This window comes from Leucopleurus acutus (assembly GCF_964270905.1).
Source record: "Leucopleurus acutus genome assembly, chromosome: 9".
Lineage (NCBI taxonomy): Eukaryota > Metazoa > Chordata > Mammalia > Artiodactyla > Delphinidae > Leucopleurus > Leucopleurus acutus.
The window spans coordinates 63,571,627-63,595,603 of NC_139144.1; positions in this window are offsets into that span (position 1 = coordinate 63,571,627).

Sequence of the window (23,977 nt, forward strand, 5' to 3'; positions counted from 1 at the left end):
GAGAGCAGTGCCCCCTGGGAACCGTCAGTTGACGCCTCCACCCAAGCTGCTGCCCAGCCTTTCTTCCCTGTCCTGTCCCTGACTCTTTTCGCCCGGGTCTCTGTGGGTCCACCTCTGATTTCCTTGGTTCCTGTCTGTTCTTCTCATGTTCCTCTTCCTGGAGTCTGGGCGATAGCCCAACGCCAGAGGAGCCAATAAACTTGTAAATGAATAGATACACGTTTGAGTGAAACCGTGCGCCTCTGCAGGGGAGGGATCTGTAGGCTTTATTTGAACCCCCGGTGCAGACGTGCATTTATCGCGTCTCAGTTCATGTCACGTCCCCATCACTTGTCTGTGTAAGGATCCTCTTGTTTAATTCATTAAAAAAATGTATTCTTTTTTGTCTCTACCTGCACTCCCATTCCCCTCCTCCCACAGGCAAACATTCCAATGTGTTAAATGTGAATTCTTGTGTTTCTGTGTTCTTGCAAAATGCGTAGCGTTGTGTGTGTCTGTACTTCTAATTTCCATAAATGCTGTCGGTTATAAGCTTCATCCTGCTTCTGATGTTTTTCCTCTCAGCTCAGTACTTTTAAGACATCCACCCTTGCTGCCATGTGCTCATCTGGTTGCCTGTTTTGACTGCCGTATGGTGCCACATGGTGTCACCGCCCACGTGTGACCGTCCTGTCTCCCCCTGCCTCTAGGTGAACGTTCACAGGCTTGTGCCCTCGTGCCCCCATGCCAGCAAGCCTTTCTCCGGGACACACACCACAGAGGGGAAGCGCCAGGTCAGCGGTTGTGCCTTTTCTTAACGTGACGGAGTGGGTGCCAGATTGCACTCCAGAGCTCCGGCGAGAGCTCCCCTCCCACCGGCAGCTCTGTCAACACTAGGCATTACCCAGTCTTTGGGTTAAAGAGATCATGGCTGATGTATATTTTCTTTTAAAACCCCTTCTATTTCTCCCAAATGCCCTACAATGAGTATGAACTGCTTTTATGATCTGAGACTAAAGGAAGAAATGCATGGTAGGGTTTTTAGGCTGTGGCCACACTTCGACATTTGTCTGACCAGGAAAGTGCTGGGCAGCTGGGCATTTACGGCCAACAATGTGACCTTGGGTTTCGTATGGCTGCATCTCCTTTCACTGGAACCCGTGACTGTAAGGGCAAGAGTGGCCATCAGAAGAGAAGACAATGTGCAGGGAAGGCTGAGGTAGTGAAGGAAGGCTTCCTGGAGGCTGGGGAATGGAGCTGAGCTCTGCAGGACAGATCTACTGTGAGTGGTTCAAAAATGGGAGAGATTTCGTTTTAATAGTCAAAGAGTGGTCTCCTGAAGTTTTTTTTGTTTTCCTAAACCCTGGGGAGGGGCTGTGCCCTTCTATTTATTTATTTTTATTTTAAAATTTTATTTATTTTATTCTTTGCTGTGTTGGGTCTTCGTTGCTGCACGTGTGCTTTTCTCTGGTTGTGGCAAGCAGGGGCTACTCTTCGTTGTGGTGCATGGGCTTCTCATTGCGGTGGCTTCCCTTGTTGCAGAGCATGGAGTCTAGGTGCGCAGGCTTCAGTAGTTGTGGCAGGCGGGCTCAGTAGTTGTGGTATACGGGCTTAGTTGCTCCGCGGCATGTGGGCTCTTCCCAGACCAGGGCTCGAACCTGTGTCCCCTGCATTGGCAGGCGGATTGTTAACCACTGCACCGCCAGAGAAGCCCCTCCTGAAGTCTTAACTGGCATCAGTAGTGGTTAGTTAGCAGTTAGTGTTAGCAGTTCGTGGTGGTAGCAGTGCTTGAAGCAGAAGCTCACTATGTGAATTGTCCATCCCTTCCCTAGAGATTTCATCTATGGCTGGAAGTCTACTCCTTGCTCCCTCCAGTTTCTACTGGAGCCTCAAATTCCCACCATTTTGCTAGTCTCTTCCACTACAAGGATCCTTTGCCTGGGGCTACATTGAGGGTTTCTGGGCAGATTCCTTGATTGGCAAACCTTTCCCTTCTCGGGGCCTCAGCAACCCCATCTGCAGCAGGAAGGAGTCGGTCAATAGGTGACTTCTGAGAGCTTTTCGAAAGGGACCTTGAATTACAGGCAACAGAGTTGAGAAGAGCAATGCTTAACTTGGCCACCAGGTGGCAGAACAATGACGGTCAAGAACATTGGCTGGGCTGACCAAGCTCCCTGATGAGGCCCCAAAGCTGGAGATGGACACAGGGCTCCCAGGGCCTGGCCTGGGCCAGAGTGAGCCTGGAGGGCTGGTGGAAGAAGGACCTCATGGTCTGGCCAGCGTAGGGGGGCAGGAGGCTTTTGGAGGAGGGGGTGAATGGGACACCCCCGAGTCCTTCCGACCCCAGTCTTGAGGAGGAAGAAGCTGATAAGAAGAGTGAGAGCTGAAGGGATAGGAGAACCTGTGCTCACTGGAGTCTCTATACAGGGTTCACACCAGATGGGAGGGGTTTCCCTGGGCCCCTGGTTTTAGCAGGGAAAGTAGGATTTTCCATCATCCACTGTAGCGTTTTCCTTCCAGCCAGCTTCTCCTCAGGTCCTGAAAGGAGTTTCCTAAAGGGAAGGAAGAAACATCCCTGTTGTGGCCAACCTGTACTCCTCTCCACTGTGGGGAGGAGGAGGGAGGGTAAAAAAGAGAGGCCTGTTCCCTGTCCCAGAGGAGACCCCAGGAATGTTGAAGAGATCCCCAGGGATGAGCCCAAACCTGGATGTGAATAAGAACGAGTGTGTGGGGCTCAAATTCTCTGGGCTGTGGGAACTCAGAGAACAGGGTGTCGGTGAGGGCAGGAGCAGTCAAGGAAGGCTTCCTGGAGGAAGGGACTCGGGCTGGTCGTATAGATCCTAGAAACCCACCAGGCCAAGAGCCACCATCTGCTGGGAAGGAAGCAAGAGTGTGACCGATCTCAGCTTGAGGAGCAACATTTGGAGGAAGGGACTGCAGGACAGGATGGTGGGTATCAGACTCGGACTTTGCTCTCCTCAGGGATATTCACGGGCATTCCTGTTAGGGTTCTGTGGGGACACCTATTTGCTAAGTACTTGCTTAGGTGGCAGACACCTTGCTAGCACTTAGAAACACGGCTGCAAACAATTCCAGAACATTCCTATTCAGGGACTTAGGGTCCGGTTAGGGAGAATATGAGTCAGAGGTCTCTGTTGCAGGCCACAGGACCCCTCAGGCTGGGTTAAGCAGAAACATGATTTAGTCGAGAACGCCAGGGAGCTCACTGGTCTCCAGGAGTACAGTCAGAGGCAGCACCCACCCCCAACCAGGGGACCACTGTGGCGAATTCCCCACTCCACCACTTTTGGTTGCGGACTCAGGTGCTCACACCAGTAACACTGGGGACGCAATGCCGGACACCCCACACGGCTGTCCTGAAAAGCCAAACTCCTCCACTGCCATGCTTGCCAAAAACTCAACTGCACTTGGCGCTGACTTCCTCTTCCGAACCCAGGTCGCACAGAGCTACCTCTGACGGCACGGCCTTGGTCCTGACCCTGCCCACTAGCTGCAGGGAGTGCTAGAGAGCCCATGCTGACTGCTACCTGGAGAGGGTCCACACACTGTCACAAGTTCCTCAGACATAAGACAGGCATTCAGAATAAGCTGGCTGGCCACGAGCATGACAGATGTCCAACACTGGGACACAGTCATGCAGCTCAAACAACTGCATGATAATGGCTATAGGTGTACAGAGGAGAAATAGAGTACCAAAAGAAGAAACATCTAGAGGACCAAATCTAGTCTGGGGGTGTTAAAAAAAAAAAGGCTTTCTAGAGAAAGCAACATGTAAGGTGAGATTAGACCGTGAATATGAGTTGGCTGGGTAACGAAGTGGGTAAAATGCCAGGTAGCGGAAATAGTACATGCAAAGGCCCTGAGGTGAAAAGGAGCTTGTCATTCAGCAGGACCTGAAAGTAGTTACTGTGGCTGGATTGAAGTGAGAAAAGGGGAAGGTGGCCTGAGATGAAGGTGGGGTGGGCAGCACCCAGATCATGCAGGGACAGGAAAAGCCACGGTAAGGAGGTTTCATCCCAAGAGCTGTTGGAAGTGTGTGATATAATGAGACATGTTTTTTGAAGTAATCCCTCTGACTGGTATGGATGGGAAGACTGAATTCTGGGTGGAGACCTCAGCTGGAAGCAGGGAGGCTGAAAAGGGAGGTTTGGCTCGGGGGATGGTGGTAGGAAAGACTAGGCCGGATTGAAGATGTCTAATTGGGTGATGAGTTCATGTGTGAGGTGAAGAGAAGGGAGCTTTGTAGGAAGATTCCTGAAAGAGGCCGAGGCGGAGAGGAGCATGTTTTAGGGGGAAGGGCACATTTTAGGAGTGGGAGCATGATCAGTGTGGGGTGCACGGGAGACAGATGGATGCCAAGGGGCAGGCTGGAGCTGAGGAGATAGGCCTGGCTGGGAAGTGAGATTCGTGAGTTGTGGGAATCTCTGTGGCGGCGTTTGACCCCCGCGCGGTGAGAGTGAGGTGCGAGCCTGGAAGGGGGCTGGAGGGACTGAACATCCACAGGCCCTGCGCAGGAGCGCAGCCTCCGGAGGAGGCTGGAGGGAGCAGCCCGAGAGTGGGAGGAAATCCAGAGGGACTGGGATGCAGATGGCGTGAGTGCTGCTGCGCAGCCTTAAGACCTGAGACCAGGCTTGCAAAGCGGGCCGTGGACTTGACAGCACAGCTCACGGCAGGGACAGGAGCGTCTGGGGCAGAAGATGGACTCGGAAGGCAGCCTGGAGGGGGCTACACAGTGAGAGGGCTGTGAGGACGCAGAAGCAGGCCGTGTGGACACACCCTTTACCCAGGCTGGTCTGGGATGGGGAGGGGAGATGAGAGGGTATCGGGAGGGGAATGTGGGTCGATGGGGGGTTGTTTCTTTGTAAGAAGACTGTCTGGATAAATGCTAACGAGCTGGATGTAGGAGTCACCGAAGGATGGGGGGAGGGCAAGTGGTGGAGCGAGGTCATTGAGAAGGTGGCCCCAGGACCCAGGTGGGGGCATGCTGTCTGGGGAAGGGGGCCCCCGCCCCTAGGGAGGTGGTAGATGCAGGCGACAGGAGGGCCGGGGTGGGCGGCGGAGGAGGCCGGCTGCTGGCTCCGGCACTCACCCTGGAGGCGAGGCTGTCTGCGGGGCGAGGGGAGCTGCGGTGGGAGCGGAGAGTGGTGGGGCCTTGAGGAGAAGGAAGACGCTGGGAAGTAGTAGTGGCAGAACGTGGGGGGACAAGCTGGGAGGAAATGTGGCAAGCAGGGCAGGTGAATTCGGAGTTATGACAATTTCCCTCGGGGGACTGTCTGGCGCAGAGAAGGCCAAGGGGAGCCTCTTCAGGGCGGGGTTTTGCCCAGAAGACAGTGGCACTTGAGACTTCCAGGCCGTATTTGCAAATGAGGGTTTGCACTGATGACCCCGGGATCTAAGCCAGAGGGGACGGTGGACGGCATGGAGCAGGTTACGGAAGCATCAGCTGTGTAGGTGGGGGGCATTGAGGAAAGACGCGGAAGGACACAGGCGGGCGAGGTCAGAAGGGATGAGAGCTGCTCTGGTGTGGTTTGCAGTCAGGGCAAGGGCCCCACGCTGGGCGAGGGAGGGGCTGCCGGGAGACCAGGAGGAGGGCCCGGAGGGGCTGCTTGGCCAGCGGGCCTGAGCATCGCAGTCACCCGGGATGAAGGCTGCGATTGAGGTGAAGGAAGACTTAGAGCCAGAGTCTCCAGTGACGAGGGAAGGCTGGCGATTCCAGAGAGGGGCTCAGGCGCGGGGGGAGTGACACTGAGTAAGGAGGACAGGGCGAGCCAGAGGGAGACACAGGACAAGGCCACAGGTGGAGAGGACCCGGGCAGGGGGCAGGGCAGGAGGCAGGAAAGGATCCAGGCACTTGCCCTGACTCTGGAACCCTGGTGTGTCCTGGTCCTGCCCAGCCATCCTGTGATGACCTCACCCTCCAAACTTTGGGGCTGCCAGTGGCCGGGCCCTGGAACCATTAGGAACAGGGCTGCCTTCAGAGGTAGAGCCAGGCTTTGGAGACCAGCGAGAAACCGTAAACTGCAGATGTTTGGGACTTTTATTTGGTTGGAGGGGGCCAGTCTGTTCTGTCTCTCTCATCTATGTGAATCTCTTTGTGTAGATATTTCTCTCCTGGGGCTCTCCCCCTCTGTCTCTCTGTATTTCTATCTCTCTCTCTCTGTATTTCTCTCTCTGTATTTCTATGTATTTCTCTCTGTATTCTCTCTGTATATCTCTCTCTCTCCCTATCTCTCCCTCTCTCTGTCTCTGTTCTTCTGTTTCTGTCTCTGTCTCTTTCTTCCTCTGTATGGGGCCCCAGCTTCCAGCTGTGGGAAGTGACAGAACAGCCCATCAGGCAGCTGGCCTGTCTCTATGATACCGATATCTGGGGTTGAGGTTGGCTGCAGGTGGCTGGAGCTTTTAGTTTGTATCCAGACGGCCAGCTCCCCAACCTGTCAGAATCCTCTGTGGTTCCCTCTGTCCATCCCCCTCGGCCACGTCTTTCTCTTTCCCCCCCGTCTTCCCTCTAGACCATTCTACCCCAGGAGTCCCTTCCACAGACAGGGTGCTGTGTGTGTGTGTGTGTGTGTGTGTGTGTGTGTGTGTGTGTGTGTGTGGAGTCTGGGGGATGACAGGTGGGGCAACATAACCCAAGTTCACAGAACCTGTCTGCGGGCGTCCCAGGGAGCGGGTCAGGCTGGCAGGCAGGATTGGGTTGATGGGCAGACCGTTTCCCAGTCTCAGAGATGTTGCATAAGCAGCCGCAGCTCTGCACACATTCCCATGGTTACGGGGCTGGGACAGGCTGGCAGTGGTGGCATCGCCATGGCACCAGGGTGGCCCGGGGCTCAGCTGGCATGGTGCTGGCACAGAGCAGCTCTGGGTTCTCACTGGACAGATCTTTGCCAGACAGGGCCCCTCCCGGGCATCCAGCAGCCTGTGGACTCAGGCGGGAGGCAAACAGCCCGGGACCAGCTTTGGGGGGAAGGCTGGACGTTCCCCTCAGCCTCACGGCCCAGCAGCCAGAGCTCCGTGGGGTATAGGGGCAGCCAGGGGAGTAAACGCCTCCTACACCAGCCAGCTCAGCAAGGCAGACCTGACCCCGCCCACAGCCCAAGTCCTCAGTCCTCAATCTGCAGGAATCTTAACCTTGACCTTGGCCTCAGTCTTGGAGTTCTCATCTCCTGCACACCCTCCTGCAAGGCCTGTGCCCTGGGGATCTCACAGTGGAGACCTAAGCCCTGCTTTTGGAGGCGGGTATGCATACCGAGAACAGAGGCATGTAGGACTCAGGCCAGCGGGATGGAGGGGATTCAAATGTCAGAGGTCAGCGGGGGTCAGAGCGGTTATAGGAGTCCTCCTGGGAGGCAGTGGTGTGTTGGGCCCATGAAGATGAGTGAGAGTTGGAGAAGGGAAAGATCCTGGGTGGAGGAGCAGCTGGCATGCAGGTGGGGAAGCCCAGAGCACACGACCTGCCTGATCAGTTTAGGTCTTTCAAAAAGAGAATACCCGTGTGTGTGTGTGTGTGTGTCTGTGTGTGTGTGTCTGTGTGTAGAGGTTTCTCCGGGTTTAGCTCTGGGTTGCTCCAGCACAGGAAGTCTTCCAGAGGGTGGGCTAGGGGAAGGTTATGAGGAAATCCCCTTAGAGGGAGCCTTGCCCATGACCTGACACAGACTGGAGGGAAGACCTGCAGGTCCCCTGAGGCTCCCACGCATGTCCCCCCCCAGCCCCCGCCCAGCTCCTCCACAGCTCCGGTGGGTGTCTGAGGCCTGCCCCTCCTGCTGCCCTCCCAGTTCTGAGTGTCAACCCCATCAGCCCGGCGGTTCCCACACGGATTCCAGGACTAATTCCTGAATCTCCATCAGGTGGTTCTGAAGCTTCGGCCCCCCTCTTGTGTTCCACATCCATCCTCTTTCACCGATTCCCTTGTTACAACCCCAGAGCTCCTGCCACAGGGTGACCCCTCACTGATGGCCTCTCGGCCCTTACAGGACGTGGCCCACGAGGAAAGAGTAAAGCCCATCCAGCCCTCCCCGCTTTCCCATTTGACTAGGAAAGAAGAACCCAAGTCCCTTTCCGTGGCCTGGACCGCCCACCTCCCAGCCTCATCTTCCTTCCTCCTCCTCCCCTGGGCTCTGCCCCGGCCACACCAGCCGTCTCACGGTCCCCAGAACCCCCCAGGCCTGTGCTCATTTCAGAACGACTGCTGCTTGGGACACGCTGCCCCTAGCACCTCCCCTGGCCGCTGTCTCCCCCGACTCCTAATTCAGTGCCAGTGTCACCTCCTCAGAGCGGCTTGTCATGACCACCTAGTGCATTGCTCAAGGTCATGTTGCATTTCCACGTTTTATTTGCTTGGTGCCACTTGGCGGTAGTCACAGCTGATCCTCGTTATTCATGACAGTTACATTCTATAAAGTTGCCGTGAACGCTGCGTCAGCAAATACTGAACCGTCGCTCCTAGGAGAGATACAGCGTTAGGCTCCCGTGAGCCTCTAGTCACAAGATTTTGTCAACAGATCGATACATAACCTTGTTTTCTGTGTGTTCTGTTGTGTGTGTGTGTGTGTGTGTGTGTGTGTTCTGTTTATAGACACATGATTTAATATATGGCGTGGATTCATTAACATGGAACTTGCGGCCAACAGCGCTATCATTCATGACTGAGAAAAGCTAAGTTACACATGTATTTGCTCCGGAGGGCACATCACAGCTTCCTTGCACTGAGCAACTCTAGACAACACTTCTGCACTATGCTTGGGGCCATTGAAAACAGTGAAATCACCCACAAAAAGCACAAAAATGTGAAAAACGTGGCCCTAAGTAAACCTCGAAAAGGACACGTTTAAAGTCTGAGCTGAACTGAGAAGGCAGAGGTCGCCATGGCGGAACCCAGCTGGAGACTTGTGCGTTGGGCCATTGAAGTTTTCCCTACCCTGTGTACGTCCAAGAATGACCATAACAACACTGTGAGTATCGACTTTGGGGTGCAAATACATTTTAGCGAGCAGGCAAATTCACACATATGGAATCTGCAAATAGTGAGGATCAGCTGCTTGTTATTTCCAAGTGTTTCGTGTTCATTGTTGGGCTTCCCTTTGCTTATTCACTGCTGTATCCCAGCACCAGACAGGGTCAAGGTGAAGATTCACATGGATGCCTTATAAATATTTATTGACTGATTGCCCTACCCCCCCCCCTCACACACACACACACACACACACACACACACACACACACACACACACACACTTACAACACAGAGTCCTTATCAGGTCTCGAAAAGATGGGACATCTTGTTTCTGGGCACCAGAGGCAAGGGAGAGAAGGAAGATTCTGGAAAGAGGGGGTAGGTGAGAGTCCTTGTCCTAAAACTTCCCTATTCCTGGCCTCCTCTCCCTACTTATTCGTCCCAGGGAAAGCTGTGTGTTGTTAAAACCCCCTCTCGCAGGAACTGATGCAGGCACATGCAGTATGGGCACAGCCTGGCTGAGGACCCCTGCGTCCCGCTCGCGGAAGGATGGTGTGCTTGTGCGCGTGTGTGTGCCGTGCCCCCTCGCGTGTAGGCACGTGTGTGAGCACGGGCTCCAGCCTGCCCTGACGAGGCCTGCTGGCTTCCTAGCAGCTGCAAAGCTTGCTGCGCTCACAGGGCCTGTAATCACGGGAAATTACCGAGCCCAGAACTAAAATTGCTGCTGCCACGAAACCTGCTTACGAAGCCGAGTGCCTGGAAGAGGCCTCGGGAGCCTGTGCCGGGAGCTGCAATGTCTGGGGAGGACAAGGGTGGAAACTGGGCAGGGAGGCCACAGAGAGAGGAAGGAAGCCTCTTGCATTTGCCATGCACCCATGAACCGATAAGCACTGTGCTAGTTAATTCTATGTTTATTGATCCTCACAGCGGCCCTGCGAGGTAGGAATGGTCCCAGGGGTACCGATGCCAGACCTGGTCTCAGAGGTCGAGGAAGGAGTTTCAGGTCATGAAGCTCGTAACTAGCAGAGCTAGAGTTTGAGCGCAGGGGTGTCTGCCTCCAGGGCAAGGCCTGTGGGGCAGGGAGAGGGGAGCCCCGTGAGCTAAGTGGGAACGGGTCTCACAAGAGGCAGGATTCTCTGGCTTTAAGTATTTGGTGCTTGGTGTAAGGAGCACTGAAAAGAAGACCCCCATCCATAATACTGTCCCCCTCCCACCTGTCACACGGTCCACGGCACACCTGTTAATGCTTTAGGGTGAAGGTGGCCCTGTGGGAACCCACATATCCCTCCAGGGAAGAAACAGGTGAATTGTGCACGCTGACATCAAGTCTAAGGGACCCTGTTCCAGGTGCAGGGTCGCCCCTTCCCCAAGCACAGCACCCCCAAACCTCATGAGTGGGCCTGAGGGGAGAGACTATAAACCTGCACCTGCACCTGCACCTGCACCCAGCTGACGGCCTTTTCCTTTTCTTCTTCCTTTTCTGTGGCCCTGCACAGACCCCTGGCCCCAGAAGGACCTAAATGTGACCCTGAGAACTGCCCTCCCCACCCCTTCCCCCTGCCAGCAAGCAGATCGTTAGTGAACAGTGGGCGATGGGTGGTGTCTGTGGAGGGGCATTGGGTGGGGCAGGAACTCCGCCTGCAGAGGGCAGCGGCTGGACTGGGCGGACTGTCACCCACACTGTCTGGGCTGGGCTCTTTGGGTGAGCAGCACCCCGAACCCCTCCACTGTCTCAAGGAGAGCCTGGCTCACTGGCCTGGGGGCCGTGGATAGAGAAAACTCAACCCAGAGGCCCCATATGGCATATGTTGGCACACAGCTGAACTGGCCTCCAGCCAGTACTTTCATCTGACTGAGCAATAAAATATTAATAGTGTCAGGGACTGTTCTAGGTCACACACACACACACACACACACACACACACACACACACACACTCACATACACATACTTGCTGAGAGCCCTTTGAGGAATTAGCATCATCCCCATTTTACAGATGAGAAAACTGAGGCACAGAGAGGTTAAGTGGTTTGCCCATGGCCATAGAGCTGGGTGATCATGGAGGCTGAATTTGGACCCAGGCAGTGTGGCAGCAAAGGTTCTGGGCTAACCACTATGCTACATTGCCTCTCTCGAGTCCACAGTCCCTTGGTCTTTCCCAGGCAACATACACACTGTGCAGCCTGTCTGGTGAGTGGCCATCTGGTCTCTGCCTGGATATGACCCTCACAGTTCCCTGCAGGTGGCTTGCCTGGGCAGAAGGGCCCTTCTTGAGAAGCTGAAGCAGCCTCTTGGGAGTGTCTGCCTCCTGGGTCTGCTCACCTGGCCTTTTATGTCTCTGCGGGAACTGGAAGAGGACAGTCACGTGCCAATGGACATGCTCGGGCACCAGCCCTCACAACCCTCAGCTGTTCACCACAGGGCTGGAGGGAGCCTTCGGTGAGCCCAACGGCCTGCCGGACCCGAGGCTTCACTTCACGTGAGCTCGTTAATCTTTCTTCTGTTTGGGTTGTGATCAGCATTCAATATTTTTAATGAAATGGAAGAATAAAAATAGAGTGCATCTTGCCTGGTGAGGGTAAGTACTGTTTCCCGAAACTTTAATTTCCAGTTTACCTATTTATGCATGTTCATGCTGTCACAATGCAAATGAGGTAAAAATCCCAAGTTTGAGGAATAGGCCCATAGGTTGCCTTCTCACTCCTTGTGTCCCATTTAGGTTCCTGCATCCACAGCAGCCAGCCCAGGATCTCCGTGAGGCCGAGCCCAGGAGTCCCCTTGCTCCCCACATTGCAGAGCCAAGCCCAGCTCCGGGGGCCACGGGAGAGAAGTCAGCCTGCCGACCGAGCAATGATCAAAGGGGCCACCGCGTGGCGTGCGCCCACCAGGTGCCGGGCTCTGTGCGCAGCGCTTTGCTTGCTTCACCTCTTAAGCCTCATGAAGTAAGCGGCCCTACTCTCTCCCTTCCACAGACCAGGAAACCGAGCCTCAGCAAGGGTCATCTGCTTGCTCAGTCATGCAGCTCACACACATCACAACTGGGTTCAAATCTGGGTCTGGATGGTGGGCGCGTAGGTCCTGATCACAGGCAGGCGGTGCTCGGAATGCGCCCGGCCCCTCCCAACCCCCTCCGGGGACACCTCCTCCTGCCTCCTATACACAGGTTCCTCTGCCACCAAGCTCCCCTGAGGCCCCCTCCCTGAAGGCCTGTGGGATTCTGCAGGTTTACTTTGAAGCAGCTTCTGATTTCTGTGACCCCAGGGCGGAGTGACTCGGGAAGCCTGCTGGGAGCATGGGGAGGGGACTCCCCCGAGGAGAGCCTGGCCCTGACTCCAAAGTCTGTTGCACAACCCTTGGGTCTGCACATCTGCCCAGCCCAGGCTTTTCCTTTCCCCATGCAATTCACAGCTGGCGCCTGAGGGCAACACCACACTCCTTGGATTGCTGAGGGCGAATTGTCACGGGAGCCACACTCCTTCCCAGAGCTGCTCAGAGGGCAGCAAGGCTGCCCTTGGCTTCCCTCCCTCCACCCTGGCCCAAGCCCTTGACTCAGGGCTCGGCTCTCAAAGCTAACAGGTCACTTCCACTCCTAGCCTCTCCCTTCTCAGAGGCAGGGGACCTAGTGAGCACTGAGTTTGGAGTTAGTCGGACCTGGGTTCACGCCAGGGCTGGATTCAGAGAAGAGTACGGTGCCTATTCCTACCCCGACAAACACTAATTTAAAATAAAACCTGTTATTTGCCAAACTCTCTAGTAGCTCCCCATTCTCCTCAAAGTAAAATGCCAAAGGCCTTAAAATGGCCTACAAAGGGCTTCAAAGACCTATATGTCTGCTTTTCTGGACATATCTCCTTTCTTCTTTCCTACACTCACTTGGTTCCAGCCATGCTGCCCTCTTGCTGTCCCTGCCCCAGGGCCTTTGCACCTGTGGTTCCCTCGGCCTGGAGCCATCTTCCCTCAGATACCTGCATGGATCACTCCTTCACCTCAGCGAGGGCCCCTGACCAAAAACACCCTTTAACCCCAGCTGCAGCCCATGGCATGTCTTATGCCACTTTCTTGCTTTATCTCCTTCCTATGGCGCCTCCTACAAAAATACTGTATGACTGACTTATCTACCTTGTCTATCATCTCTCTCCATTAGAATGTAAGCTCCATCAGGGTGGGTTTTTTTCCTTAGCTTGTGCCTAACACTGAGTAGCATTAAAAAAAAAGTGGAAATGAACTGAAAGAGAGTTAAAACATGTATAAAGAGGTCCAGAATTCAGGTCTCTTCCATGAATTCTCTGAAGCTTCCATATCAAATTCTTTGAAACCAGAATCATCTAAAGAAATGTGTCTTTGACATTGCTGCTTTGCTCTAGGCCTTTCTTTGGGTGGGATTCAGCTCTGATTCAGTGCCTGGTCCCACCATCATCCTCCTGGTTGCCAGGCCCCGGGCAGGGCACTGTAAATACAGATACAAACCAGAAAGCTCCCCCTCCTGGAGTCACAGCCTGGAGGGGAGGCCAACTAAGCGAATAGGAGGCAATGACACAAGTGTGACAGGGAAGCACCAGGGGCTGTGGGCACCCACAGAACGGGAAAGTGCCCCAGATGGAGGGGATGGCTTGCGTGCGTAACTTACCTCCTTAGAGCCTGTTTCCTCACAGTGACGCTGAGCTTCTAGATCAAATGAGATGATGAACTGGAGGACAATCCAGTCCTGAAAAGTGACATGCAGATAGAGATTTTTTTTTTTTTTTCAGTACGCGGGCCTCTCACTGTTGTGGCCTCTCCCGTTGCGGAGCACAGGCTCCGGACGCGCAGGCTCAGCAGCCGTGGCTCACGGGCCCAGCCGCTCCGCGGCATGAGGGATCTTCCCGGACCGGGGCACGAACCTGTGTCCCCTGCATCGGCAGGCGGACTCTCAACCACTGCGCCACCAGGGAAGCCCTAGAGATTTTTATGTTTCACTCTTCACAAAGAGGCAGGAAGGCAGGGCAGAAATTAGTAAACCCATTCCACAGATTTTGCCACGTTCATCCTTTCCCATGTGGAACTTCTTCCTCCTTCCCAAATTTCAGTCTCATCCAGAGCTCCTGAAGGCTGAGACCCTGTCTGCTTCATTTTGCCTCCTTCCTGACCTCATCTCAGCCCAGACCTAGCCTTGGTCAATTAGGACATTGGGACTCAGAGAGGGAGAGTGACTTGCTCATGGTCACACAGAGAATTAGGGTTTGGGCAGGGGCTGGGACCCAGGCCTCCTGCCTCCCAGCCTGAGGCCCTTCCACTGCCAAACATGTGATCTTTGGAGCCCCTGCCTCCAGCCATGGCTTCCCCGGAGGATGCCATGACCTCTGACCCTGCTAAGCCTTCATCCACTCCTCCCGCACCCCTGGGGCTACCAAACTCAGGGCTGAGGGCCTGTGGGGGCTGGCTGGAAACATGGGAGTCAGGGTAAAGCCAGTTCTCACGGCCGCCTTTGAACGCCTCTGCCAGGGCTCTGCACTGCCTTCTCTCCTCCCCTTCTCCCTCTGAAGAGCCGCTCTGAGGGGGGCCACGTCCTACCCTTTTGGGGCCGACTCTCCCAAGGCTCAAGGATACAGATTTTCAGGCCTAGAGGGGCTGTCATGAAATTCAAAGCCCTGCCTCTTCCTGCCATACTAGAGAGGAGGAAACTGAGGCCCAGAGCAGGCGAGAGGCCAGCACAGGTCCCAGGGGCCCAGAGGCAGGGCCAGGTCTGGAGTCAGAGTTCTGCACCACCATCAAGTCTGAGAATATTTGCTCTTTCAGAGCTTCTGGTGTGTTTCATCTGGGCAGCATCCTGGACTCCTGGTGTCTAGCTAACATTGCATACCTCCAGTGATGGGGGACTCACTACCAATCTGTGTTTTCTCTTGCTCTCTCCACTTCTGTTCTCATCTCTGAACCCAGACCTTAGAGTTCAGGTTCTCTGTTTCCGACCCTTCCTGCCTTCCCCACTGGTGCTTCTAAGGACACTCACATGCTTGTTGTCTGTCCATGTTTACAGAGGGGACTTCTGTCCTGCTGCCACCCCCTCTCTACTCTAAACAGCATACTCAGGGCCCAAGGTGAGGTTTACTCATTCTCGTCATTCATTTCTTCAAAAATTCTTATTGAATGTTTGTTCTGCTACGTACCAGGTACTGTTCCAGGCACTGAGGATACACTAATGAAAACAAACACAAATATCGGACCAAACAGAGACTTGAACTATCCCTGACATAGATCCTCCGTCCCCATGACAGAGCCTCGTGCAGCTCTGAAACTGATAGCCAGAAGGGCAGACTACCATAGAGAGACAGACACATGGAACAGAAGTGTTCAGAGCGAAAGTGGGACAAGGCACATGGAAACTTTACAAACCACTGGCCCAGTGGTTAGTACAGTTCCTCTGCTAAGAAATTACAAGGCTGCCCTTTGACTTTCTTCTGGACTTGCAGGCTGAGAGGCCCTTGGAAACAGCTGGAACATCTGCTAGCCATCCTCTCCCATGGAGGGAGACGGGGCCAGGGCTTGATTGGGCTAGGGCTGGGGCTGGGGAGACCAAGCAGGTCCAGCGGAGGCCACTTCCTCCTCCCAGATCCCTATAATATCACCTGTAGAGCCAGGGCAGGCCTGGCGCCTCCCCAGACTCACCACCAGACCCTGCTCGTCCTGCCTGCCGCCTCTGGCTTCTCAGAGTGGGCTGGGTCCACCAGGGGCGTACCCTCTGCAGGGCCCAGGGATGTCAGCTTCCCCAAAGGAATGCCAGGCTCGGGGGCAGGGGCACCAGCTGAGCCCATGTGAGCTCACTCTCTAGGCAGGACCGGGCTGTGTGAGATTAGAGGTGGGCAGGTGAACGCGCACTGCGGCGGAGGTCGGGACTGGCGGCACCAAAGACAGCTGGGGGTAATGGAAGAGACTGATGAGCCGGGGAGAACAGAGTGGGTGACTCATACCACAGACTGAAAGGGATCGAAGCTTGCCCCCCACCCCTGCTATTGGGGTTGAAACTTGAGGAAGTTATGGGCCTAATTGGGGAGCCCCCCCCAATTCATATGTTGAAGTCCTAACCCCCAGTACCTCAGAATGTGCCCATATCTGGAGATAAGGCTTTTTTGTTTTTTTTGTGGTACACGGGCCTCTTACCATTGTGGCCTCTCCCATTGTGGAGCACAGGCTCCAGATGCGCAGGTTCAGTGGCCATGGCTCACAGGCCCAGCTGCTCCGTGGCATGTGGGATCTTCCCGGACCGGGGCACGAATCCGCGTCCCCTGCATCGGCAGGCAGACTCTTAACCACTGCGCCACCAGGGAAGCCTGGAGATAAGGCTTTTAAAGAGGGGATTCAGTTAAAATAAAGTCATAGGGTTGGTCCCTAATCCAATATGCCTGGTGTCCTTTTAAGAAGAGGAGATTAGGACCCAGGCACACACAGAGGGAAGACCACGTGAAGACACAGGGAGGAGATGGCCATCTCCAAACCAAGCAGAGAGGCCTCAGAAGAAACCAGCCCTGCCGACCCCTGGATCTTGGAATTCGAGCCTCCAGAATCGTGGGGAAGTAAATTTCTCTCCTTTAAGACACTCAGCCTGTGATGTTTGCTACAGCAACCCAGCAAACTAACATAGGTGCAAAGCTATTTGAATACGGCACTGCCTTAAGCATGGTCACTTTCAGCTCCCCTGGAGGTCCGCTTGTCCAGATGCTCTGTCAGGAAAGAGAAGTACACTTTTAGGGTCGTACTCCTGGATTACTCTTTCCCATGGATTAGGGTCCCAGACAGGACATCACTTCTCAGCGATGAGTGGTATCTGCCTTTAAGAATGTAGGCGAAAACCAGACACAGCATCGCCAGTACAGAGACCAACCAGAAGGGTACCCACTGTCTTCCTCTTGGACATTTAAGGGATAGAAGTTCCTCTTCCCACCTGGAGTGAACAGAAAGTCTATAAAAAAGAGGAATTCATAAACATCTAGCGAGTGCCTGAGGCAGCACAGTGTACCAGATTCTAGGATGTGGTGGGGTGCTGAAACTTCTTAATCTGGGGGGCAGGGTGTGTGTCCACCAGACAATTATAACGATAGCTAACCCTTTTCTATCTCAGACATTAGCGACAGACCATATTCTAAGCATGTTACACAAATCACCTTCATTAATCCTCACACAACCCTATGAGAAAGGCACTATTTGTGCCCCCATTTTATGTATGAGAAAACCGAGGCAGAAAGAGATCACGTGACTTGGCAAAGATTACACAGCTGGTAAGAAGGAAGAGTAATAACGTTAGAGGGAGAAGAGACTTGAAGACAAGAGAAAGGAAGGGTGAGGGCACAAGGGAGCAGACACAGGGGTTCCCTTCCAAAATCTTGTCCTCCAGTTTGGAATGACTTCAGGACACTTATTGGAACCCTTCAACGAAGAACTACTTAACTCACCACTGGGGTCTAGGGAGTATTTAATCTGAAGATAAGCCCTACGAGACTATAGGTGAGATAACCAAAAACGTCAGTTAAAGTGAAGAATGATAAACAATGGCACACAGATCTTACATATTTTGGGACAACTTTTAAGATGTATGTATCTATTAACCACTCTTGATATATGGCCAAGCGCTTTTCTTTGAGCAGAAGCCTGCTGACTGGAACTCTAATTTGTCTATTTTTTTTTTTTATAAAGCCACACCCATGATGCCTCATCTTTGGTTTCCTGTTCTGGTATTTTAATATGTAGAGCAGTGAGGGTGTGGGCTAGTTCGCATTCTCTGGTCCTCTTTCTGTCTGTGCACAGGGCGGGATGGCCCTTCTATGCCCACCTGAAGTTGGTTACGGCCACGTGACTTCCCTGGGCCAGCAGAATGTAAGTGGAAGCGATGGCCTGAACCAAAGCCCCTGCTCACCATGACGAATCTGCAGCATGACTAAGAAAAAAACCCTGTGTGGTTTAACCACTGAGGTTTGGGGGTTACTTGTTATTGCAGCCTAGCCTACCTCCTCCTAACTGGTACACTCGTCAAGTACTACGAGTCCAGTCTTAGACTGGGTATCTAGATGTATTTCTCTATATTTCTCCAGTATTTTTGTATGGTCTCCTTAGACCTCATTTCACAATTCTTTTTAGCTATTTGCCTTTACTTTGGGATACCCCGGAGACCCAGCCCTTATTCATGATGCTGTTTCTGTGGTAAAAGTGTGGAACTCCAAGGAGAAGCCCACTGGGTGTGCAAAAGGCAGCACATTGAGCGTGGTCATCTGGGGCACCCTGAGGGCAGGACCCACGCCCACCCCTCTCCTACTTTTCCCTCCTGCTGAGACAGACAACTCGCCATGGACCATGGGCATCCCTCAACATTCCTGCTGGGTACTCCACGAACGCAAGGCCCTGACCGCTCTCCACTTGGGCGACTCAATCCTCAGAGTCATGTTTGCCACGAGCAACCCTGAGAGAAGAGGTAACATCTCCCACCAGGCAAAGAGCAGGCTTCCTATCCACTTTCTATAAAAGTGAAGACTCGGGCTTCCCTGGTGGCGCAGTGGTTGAGAGTTCCCCTGCCGATGCAGGGGACACGGGTTCGTGCCCCGGTCCGGGAAGATCCCACATGCTGCGGAGTGGCTGGGCCCGTGAGCCATGGCTGCTGAGCCTGCGCGTCCGGAGCCTGTGCTCCGCAACGGGAGAAGCCACAACAGTGAGAGGCCCGCGTACTGCAAAAAAAAAAAAAAAAAAAAGTGAAGACTCTACCAAGCTCAGTACTCCTTTCCTGCTACTCCGGCCGCTGAGTCACCCACCCACCCATCCTGGGCCCCTTGCTTTGCCTTTGTGGGACTTGGATGGCACTGGAGAACCAGAGCAAACCGTTGTGAAGCTCTGGTAACTGCTTTTGTATAAGTAACAAAGTCCTTTGTCTTGGACCCAGGTGTCTGGGCTCTTCGTCCGGCATCCATGAAACCGTGGCAGGCTAACTTGTGAGTTTGTACACAGGGTAAAGTCTCAGCCCCTGCACTCTCCACCCCCAGTTCTGCCCAGGACTGGGCAGGCTGTGGGCCGACGGGCAGTAAGCATGCGTCCTTTTCACTCACTGACCTCGGGAGTGGGGAGTCTGGGGACAGTCTCAGTCTATACCTGATTCCCTAGGGGCCATTTTACTTCCTGGAGCCTCAGCTTTGCCCTCTGCAATTGGCACAAGAAACCAGGAGCCAGTTCACACTTAGGGCTGTTAGATTTGGGGTTTGGAGGAAGATGACTGGCCTTCTCTGGTGATTGCCAGCTGCTTTCTGTCTTCCTTTGAGGTGATGCCAGCACACTAAGCTCCTCCCAGAGAACTTAGGAAAGAGGAAGAATTTACTGTTAGTGAGAAAGGAGGAACGCAGCCAGCAGAGACGCTGTTGGCCGTGGAGTCTTTCCTGTGGACATCTGCGCAAGCAGGACAGGGACTTGGTGTTGTCATGAGGCAGGGCTGGAGTGCGTGTCTCCTGGGGCTCTGTTTGGAATGAGAAACGTGACATCCACCTTCAGGGAGCTGATGGGAAGGACTTGCCTTAGTTTCCAGCCAAGGATTTGGGGTTGCTTTGTCGGGGCAGCTGTGGTGGCCTAGGGAAGGTAGACGGCGGCCAGAAACAACGGGACGGGCCTCTGAGGTCGCTCCCCAGGCCGTGCTGGAATTTGCACCCAAATAAACACTTGGCAAAGCTGGGCTGTGTTCCTGCATTTCAGATTGAATAAATCCAAAGAGAGCAGCTCAGTGTGAAATTGACAAAACAAAACAAAACAAAAGGGAGGGACAGTTACTTGACTAGCGTCTCTGCTGTGCCTTCCACAGCTCTCACCAGGCGACACTTGTGCCCCTGCATCTCTTTCCTACACGTCAGGGAAGGAGAAGGCTTAGGGAAGATTGCAGGTGGGACTGGAAGGGGAGGGAAGAGGCAGTGGGGTGGTGCAGCAGCTCCAGGAAAAGGAGACACGGGTCTGAGCCAGGGAGGGGATGATACAGGAGAGAGGAGGGGATGAAGGAGGGGACACGATGAGGGCTAATTCTCAGCAAGGGGTGTGGTAGCTGACTGGCTGGGGGACCCCCGTGGCCCCTCATCTGCCACACCTGGCTCAGGGCTTTCTCTTCGCAGAGGATTCTGGGAACCGTTGCCCCTCCTAGTCTTGGGTCCACAGGGTTGGGGGTCGGGTTGATCTCAGGAACCCAGCTTCCCCGCCCCCCATCAAGGAAGGGCCTGTCGCCAGGAGAAGAATAACCCTCCCGTGTCCGAGTCCTCATTTCACTTGCAGCTGGGCGCTAATCCAATTGCTGGCTCTAACCTAATTCTCCATTGATGCTCGAGTCCTTTGCCTGCCGATATTAAAACTCTTTTCATTTAATTGTGCAGAAGATATATCCTCCTCAGCTGTCAGGTGGTAAATATAGAAGAGCTGATGTGGAGCTCTAATTTCTTTCCTGGCAGGCCTCCCACGGCTCTGAGTAATTGGGGACCAAGATGCTCTGAAAGGAGGGGGCCAGGAAGGAGGGAAAAGGGAGGCAGGTGGGTCCCTGGCATGTTACCATGGCCCAGAGGTTACAGATTGGAGGGAGCTGGGCCTGCTCAGTGTGTTCCTGGCTTGGTCAGTGTGCCCATTTCATAGGGACAGTCACAATCTCTCACATGACTGGTATCAAGAGATGTTATGGGAGAATCAAGGGTGACCAAGGGGAGGGGGCTGTCCCACTGTAAAGAGTAGGAGGGGGTCACGGGAGCCCCCAGTGTTGGAGGCAGGGAGCCGTGGTCCCGATAAACCCCCTTGATCTCATCACAGAGTGGACCGTTCCAATCTCAGAGTCAGGACTTTGAATGGACCAAGATCCTTTGAGACAAAGGGTCTGCTGACTGCAGCCCCCTTGTTTGGTGACCACAAGCAGGGCAATGAAGAGTTGGTGACAGAGGGCTGGCCTCTTGACTTCCACTCCAGCCTGGAACATGGAGGCCACCCTGTGTCCCTGTGGAGGGAGAGACAGAGCATCACAGTGACACCCCAGCAGCCATTCGTTAGCAGGTTCATCCTCCCACTAGAGGCCACCTGAAGTCACTCCTGCCATCTGCTACTTAACCACCCCCCCACCCCGTGTGCACGCGCGCGTGCACACACACACACACACACACACTTATGCAGGGAAAGGCAGGACAGACATAGAGACCACACAGCTGAGGCAGTGGGTCATGGGTAGGGCCTGTTACTGACCTCACACCTGGCCACAAGGAAGCAAGAAGCATCCTAGCAAGAACCGCCGGTCACCAGACACTGACTCCTCTAGGGGCCCAGCCCCACCTGTGGCTTCCCAGGAGCTCCCAGTTTCTGGGGCTCCCTCGGGCCCTGGAGGACTTGGTACTCACTCCATCTCCTGGGGAGCGGCTGCTGCTTCTTCTTGGCCACCTGTTCAGCTCCCAGCACCGCAGAGCTCCTTGTGCTCGATCATTGGTGGACCTGAGCTCCTGGATGGGCCCTGCTTCAAGAGGCTTTGCTACACCTTAGCTTCCTGAGCCCCTCCCTTCTGCCACCCCTTGTCACAGCCTGGTGGGGACCTCAGATGGTCCTTTCGTCTCTTCTTTCCCTTCCTGCCTCAGAACAAGGCACATATTCAGTATTTCCCGAGGGCTCCTCTCTTCTGGACACTGAGGATTCGTAGACCTCCTTCCCCTCCTGGCCTGCCACCCCAGGCCTTTCTGACTCCACCCCAGTCCACTCCCCAAGATCTGCTTCTCCCTTCCTACCTCCAGCCTGCGCTCTGCCCTTATCCCTTCTTAACCTGCTGAGCTAGGAGATCCTTGGGTAAGGGGAGGGCTTATCCTGGGGCTTGGGGTACCTGCTGAATCTGTCACCAACCAGGGTTCTTGGTTTTCCCCAATCAATAGAAATTGACAAGAGGCCAGACAAGAAATTCAGGCAAGGCTTTATTGGGGCCCCTGCTGCAGCAGGGGGCAGCAGAACAAACAACAGGTTCGCTTGCTTGCTTGTTCCTTATATGGGGTGAGGGAAGGGGTGTGTCGAGGGGTCGGGCCAGAAGGGTGGCTTAGGTGGTCTGCCCATGCCTTTGGTGGTGTTGTGTGCAGGGGGCATGGGCAGTACCCTGCCTTTGCTCCCGGCTCTTCACGAGCGGTAGTTGGGCTTTTTGGCCTCTTGGTATCTTTTGGGTCCAGAATTCGCCCCAACTGCACAGGCACGCAGTTATTTTTTGTTCCATACGGTTTCTTTGTGTTTTGTTGCTGGAGGAGAGGTGTGTCCAGGTGCAAGCACTGCAGCAAAGGGTCGCAGGTCCCAGGCCTTTCTCAAATCCTTTGACCAGGAGGTCCTAGAGAAGGTGATCAGGGGGGTTTCCAAGCCCTGGCCCAGAACATCACCACTGTCCTTTCCTTCAGAATTTGGAGCCAAACCTGCTGACCTGCCGACTTGGGGTCCCTCTCCTTCATAGTATTTTCAGAGCAAACACTGGCAGGACATGTGACTGCTGGGAACATGGGCCCAGATGGTCTAGTCACAGGATCCCTGTGTGCCTGGGCCATAACGGCCAGTGCTACTGCCCAACCCCTCTGTTCAAATGAGGAAATTGAGGCTCAGATACACACACAGGAGGGCATGCTTGCCCAGGCTCCTGCTGTGACTCCATCCAGAGACCCTGGCTTCCTAACTCCAGTCTACACTCTAGACGTTTCTGCCAGTAGAGTCAGAACGATGGGGGTGCTTCTGAGCATGGGGGTCAGGATGACGGAGTGCCAATTCCAGTTCCACCTTCTGCTGGCTGTGTGACCTCCAGCAAGTTACCTGACCTCTCTGGGCATCAGTTTCCTCACCAGTCAAGTGGGGATGCCAATGGTATCTACCTCTTATGTGGCACGAGAATGTACTGAGATAATCCTCCCAAAGCCCCAACACAGCATGTGGCACGTGGTGAGTGACGATTAGCTTTCATGCAACATTCAGCTCCACTGGGTCACAAACATCCTTAAAACCAGTAGGAACCATAACGAACATTAGCTATTCAAGAAACAAGCAGGCATTTAATTTACTCCCTCAGAAAACTGAAGGGTTCTATGTCAGGAGACTGTTTGCATGGTTTTCCAGAAAGAGGAGTTTGCACAGATGTCGTTATTCCCTCCATAGATGTTTCCCAGCACAGAGCAGGGGCAAAACAGAGTCATTCCGCTCATCCTGAGGCTACGCCCAGGAAGCAGAGGGAACCACCCAAGTCAGGATGCTGCTGGTTCTTCTCTAGAAGCTCTCCAGAAGCCCAGGACTGTCCTGACCTGCAGCCCACCTTCAGCTGAGCAGTGTATCTAGTGCTGTGGGAAGCCCCACTCCCCGTCCCAGGACCTTCGGAGCAATGATTACGCCCTACGGTTCAGCCCCTGGCAAGGTGTTAAGCAGATACTCACCAGGACCAGAACTAGGGCGAGGAGAGTGAAGCACTCACCTGGGATGCAAAATTGAAGAGGCACCCCCAAACTCAGTAGCCAAGATAAATAATATTTTAAAACATTAAAATTAATTTAAAAATCCACAATGAACAAAATATCACACTTTTAAATAGAGACAGGCTCTGCCCCTGCAGAACCCTGAGAGTGAGTGCCTCCCAGGCCTCACCCTATAGTCCCAGCCCTGAAGCTCAGGTCCCTTCTCAGACCAGTAGAGTCAGACTCCCCGGGATGGGGTTCCAGACAGAGGTACCATTTGGGGAAAGCTCTGCAGGTAGTTCTGCTGTGCAGAGAGTTGAGTACCCTGCTCTGAAAGAAGTAACAAATGCAGGCATGTCTGAGGTTTGCAGAGGGAAAGGGAGGGGATGCTATGTGATCCCGTGACGGCAGCCGTTTAGGAGTTCTGTGCAGAGAGGCAAACAGTGCCCCATCCTCCAAGGGCACTGAAATTCTGCTTTTCCACCCTCTTCCCTGTGGGTTTTCTTTCAGAACGCAGAAACTCCTAGAATAATTGAGCAATACAATAAATTAACTTGTTTAGTCTTTGGGGACTCTCTGCTCCACTGTTTCCACTCCAGATAACTGGGGTCCTTCT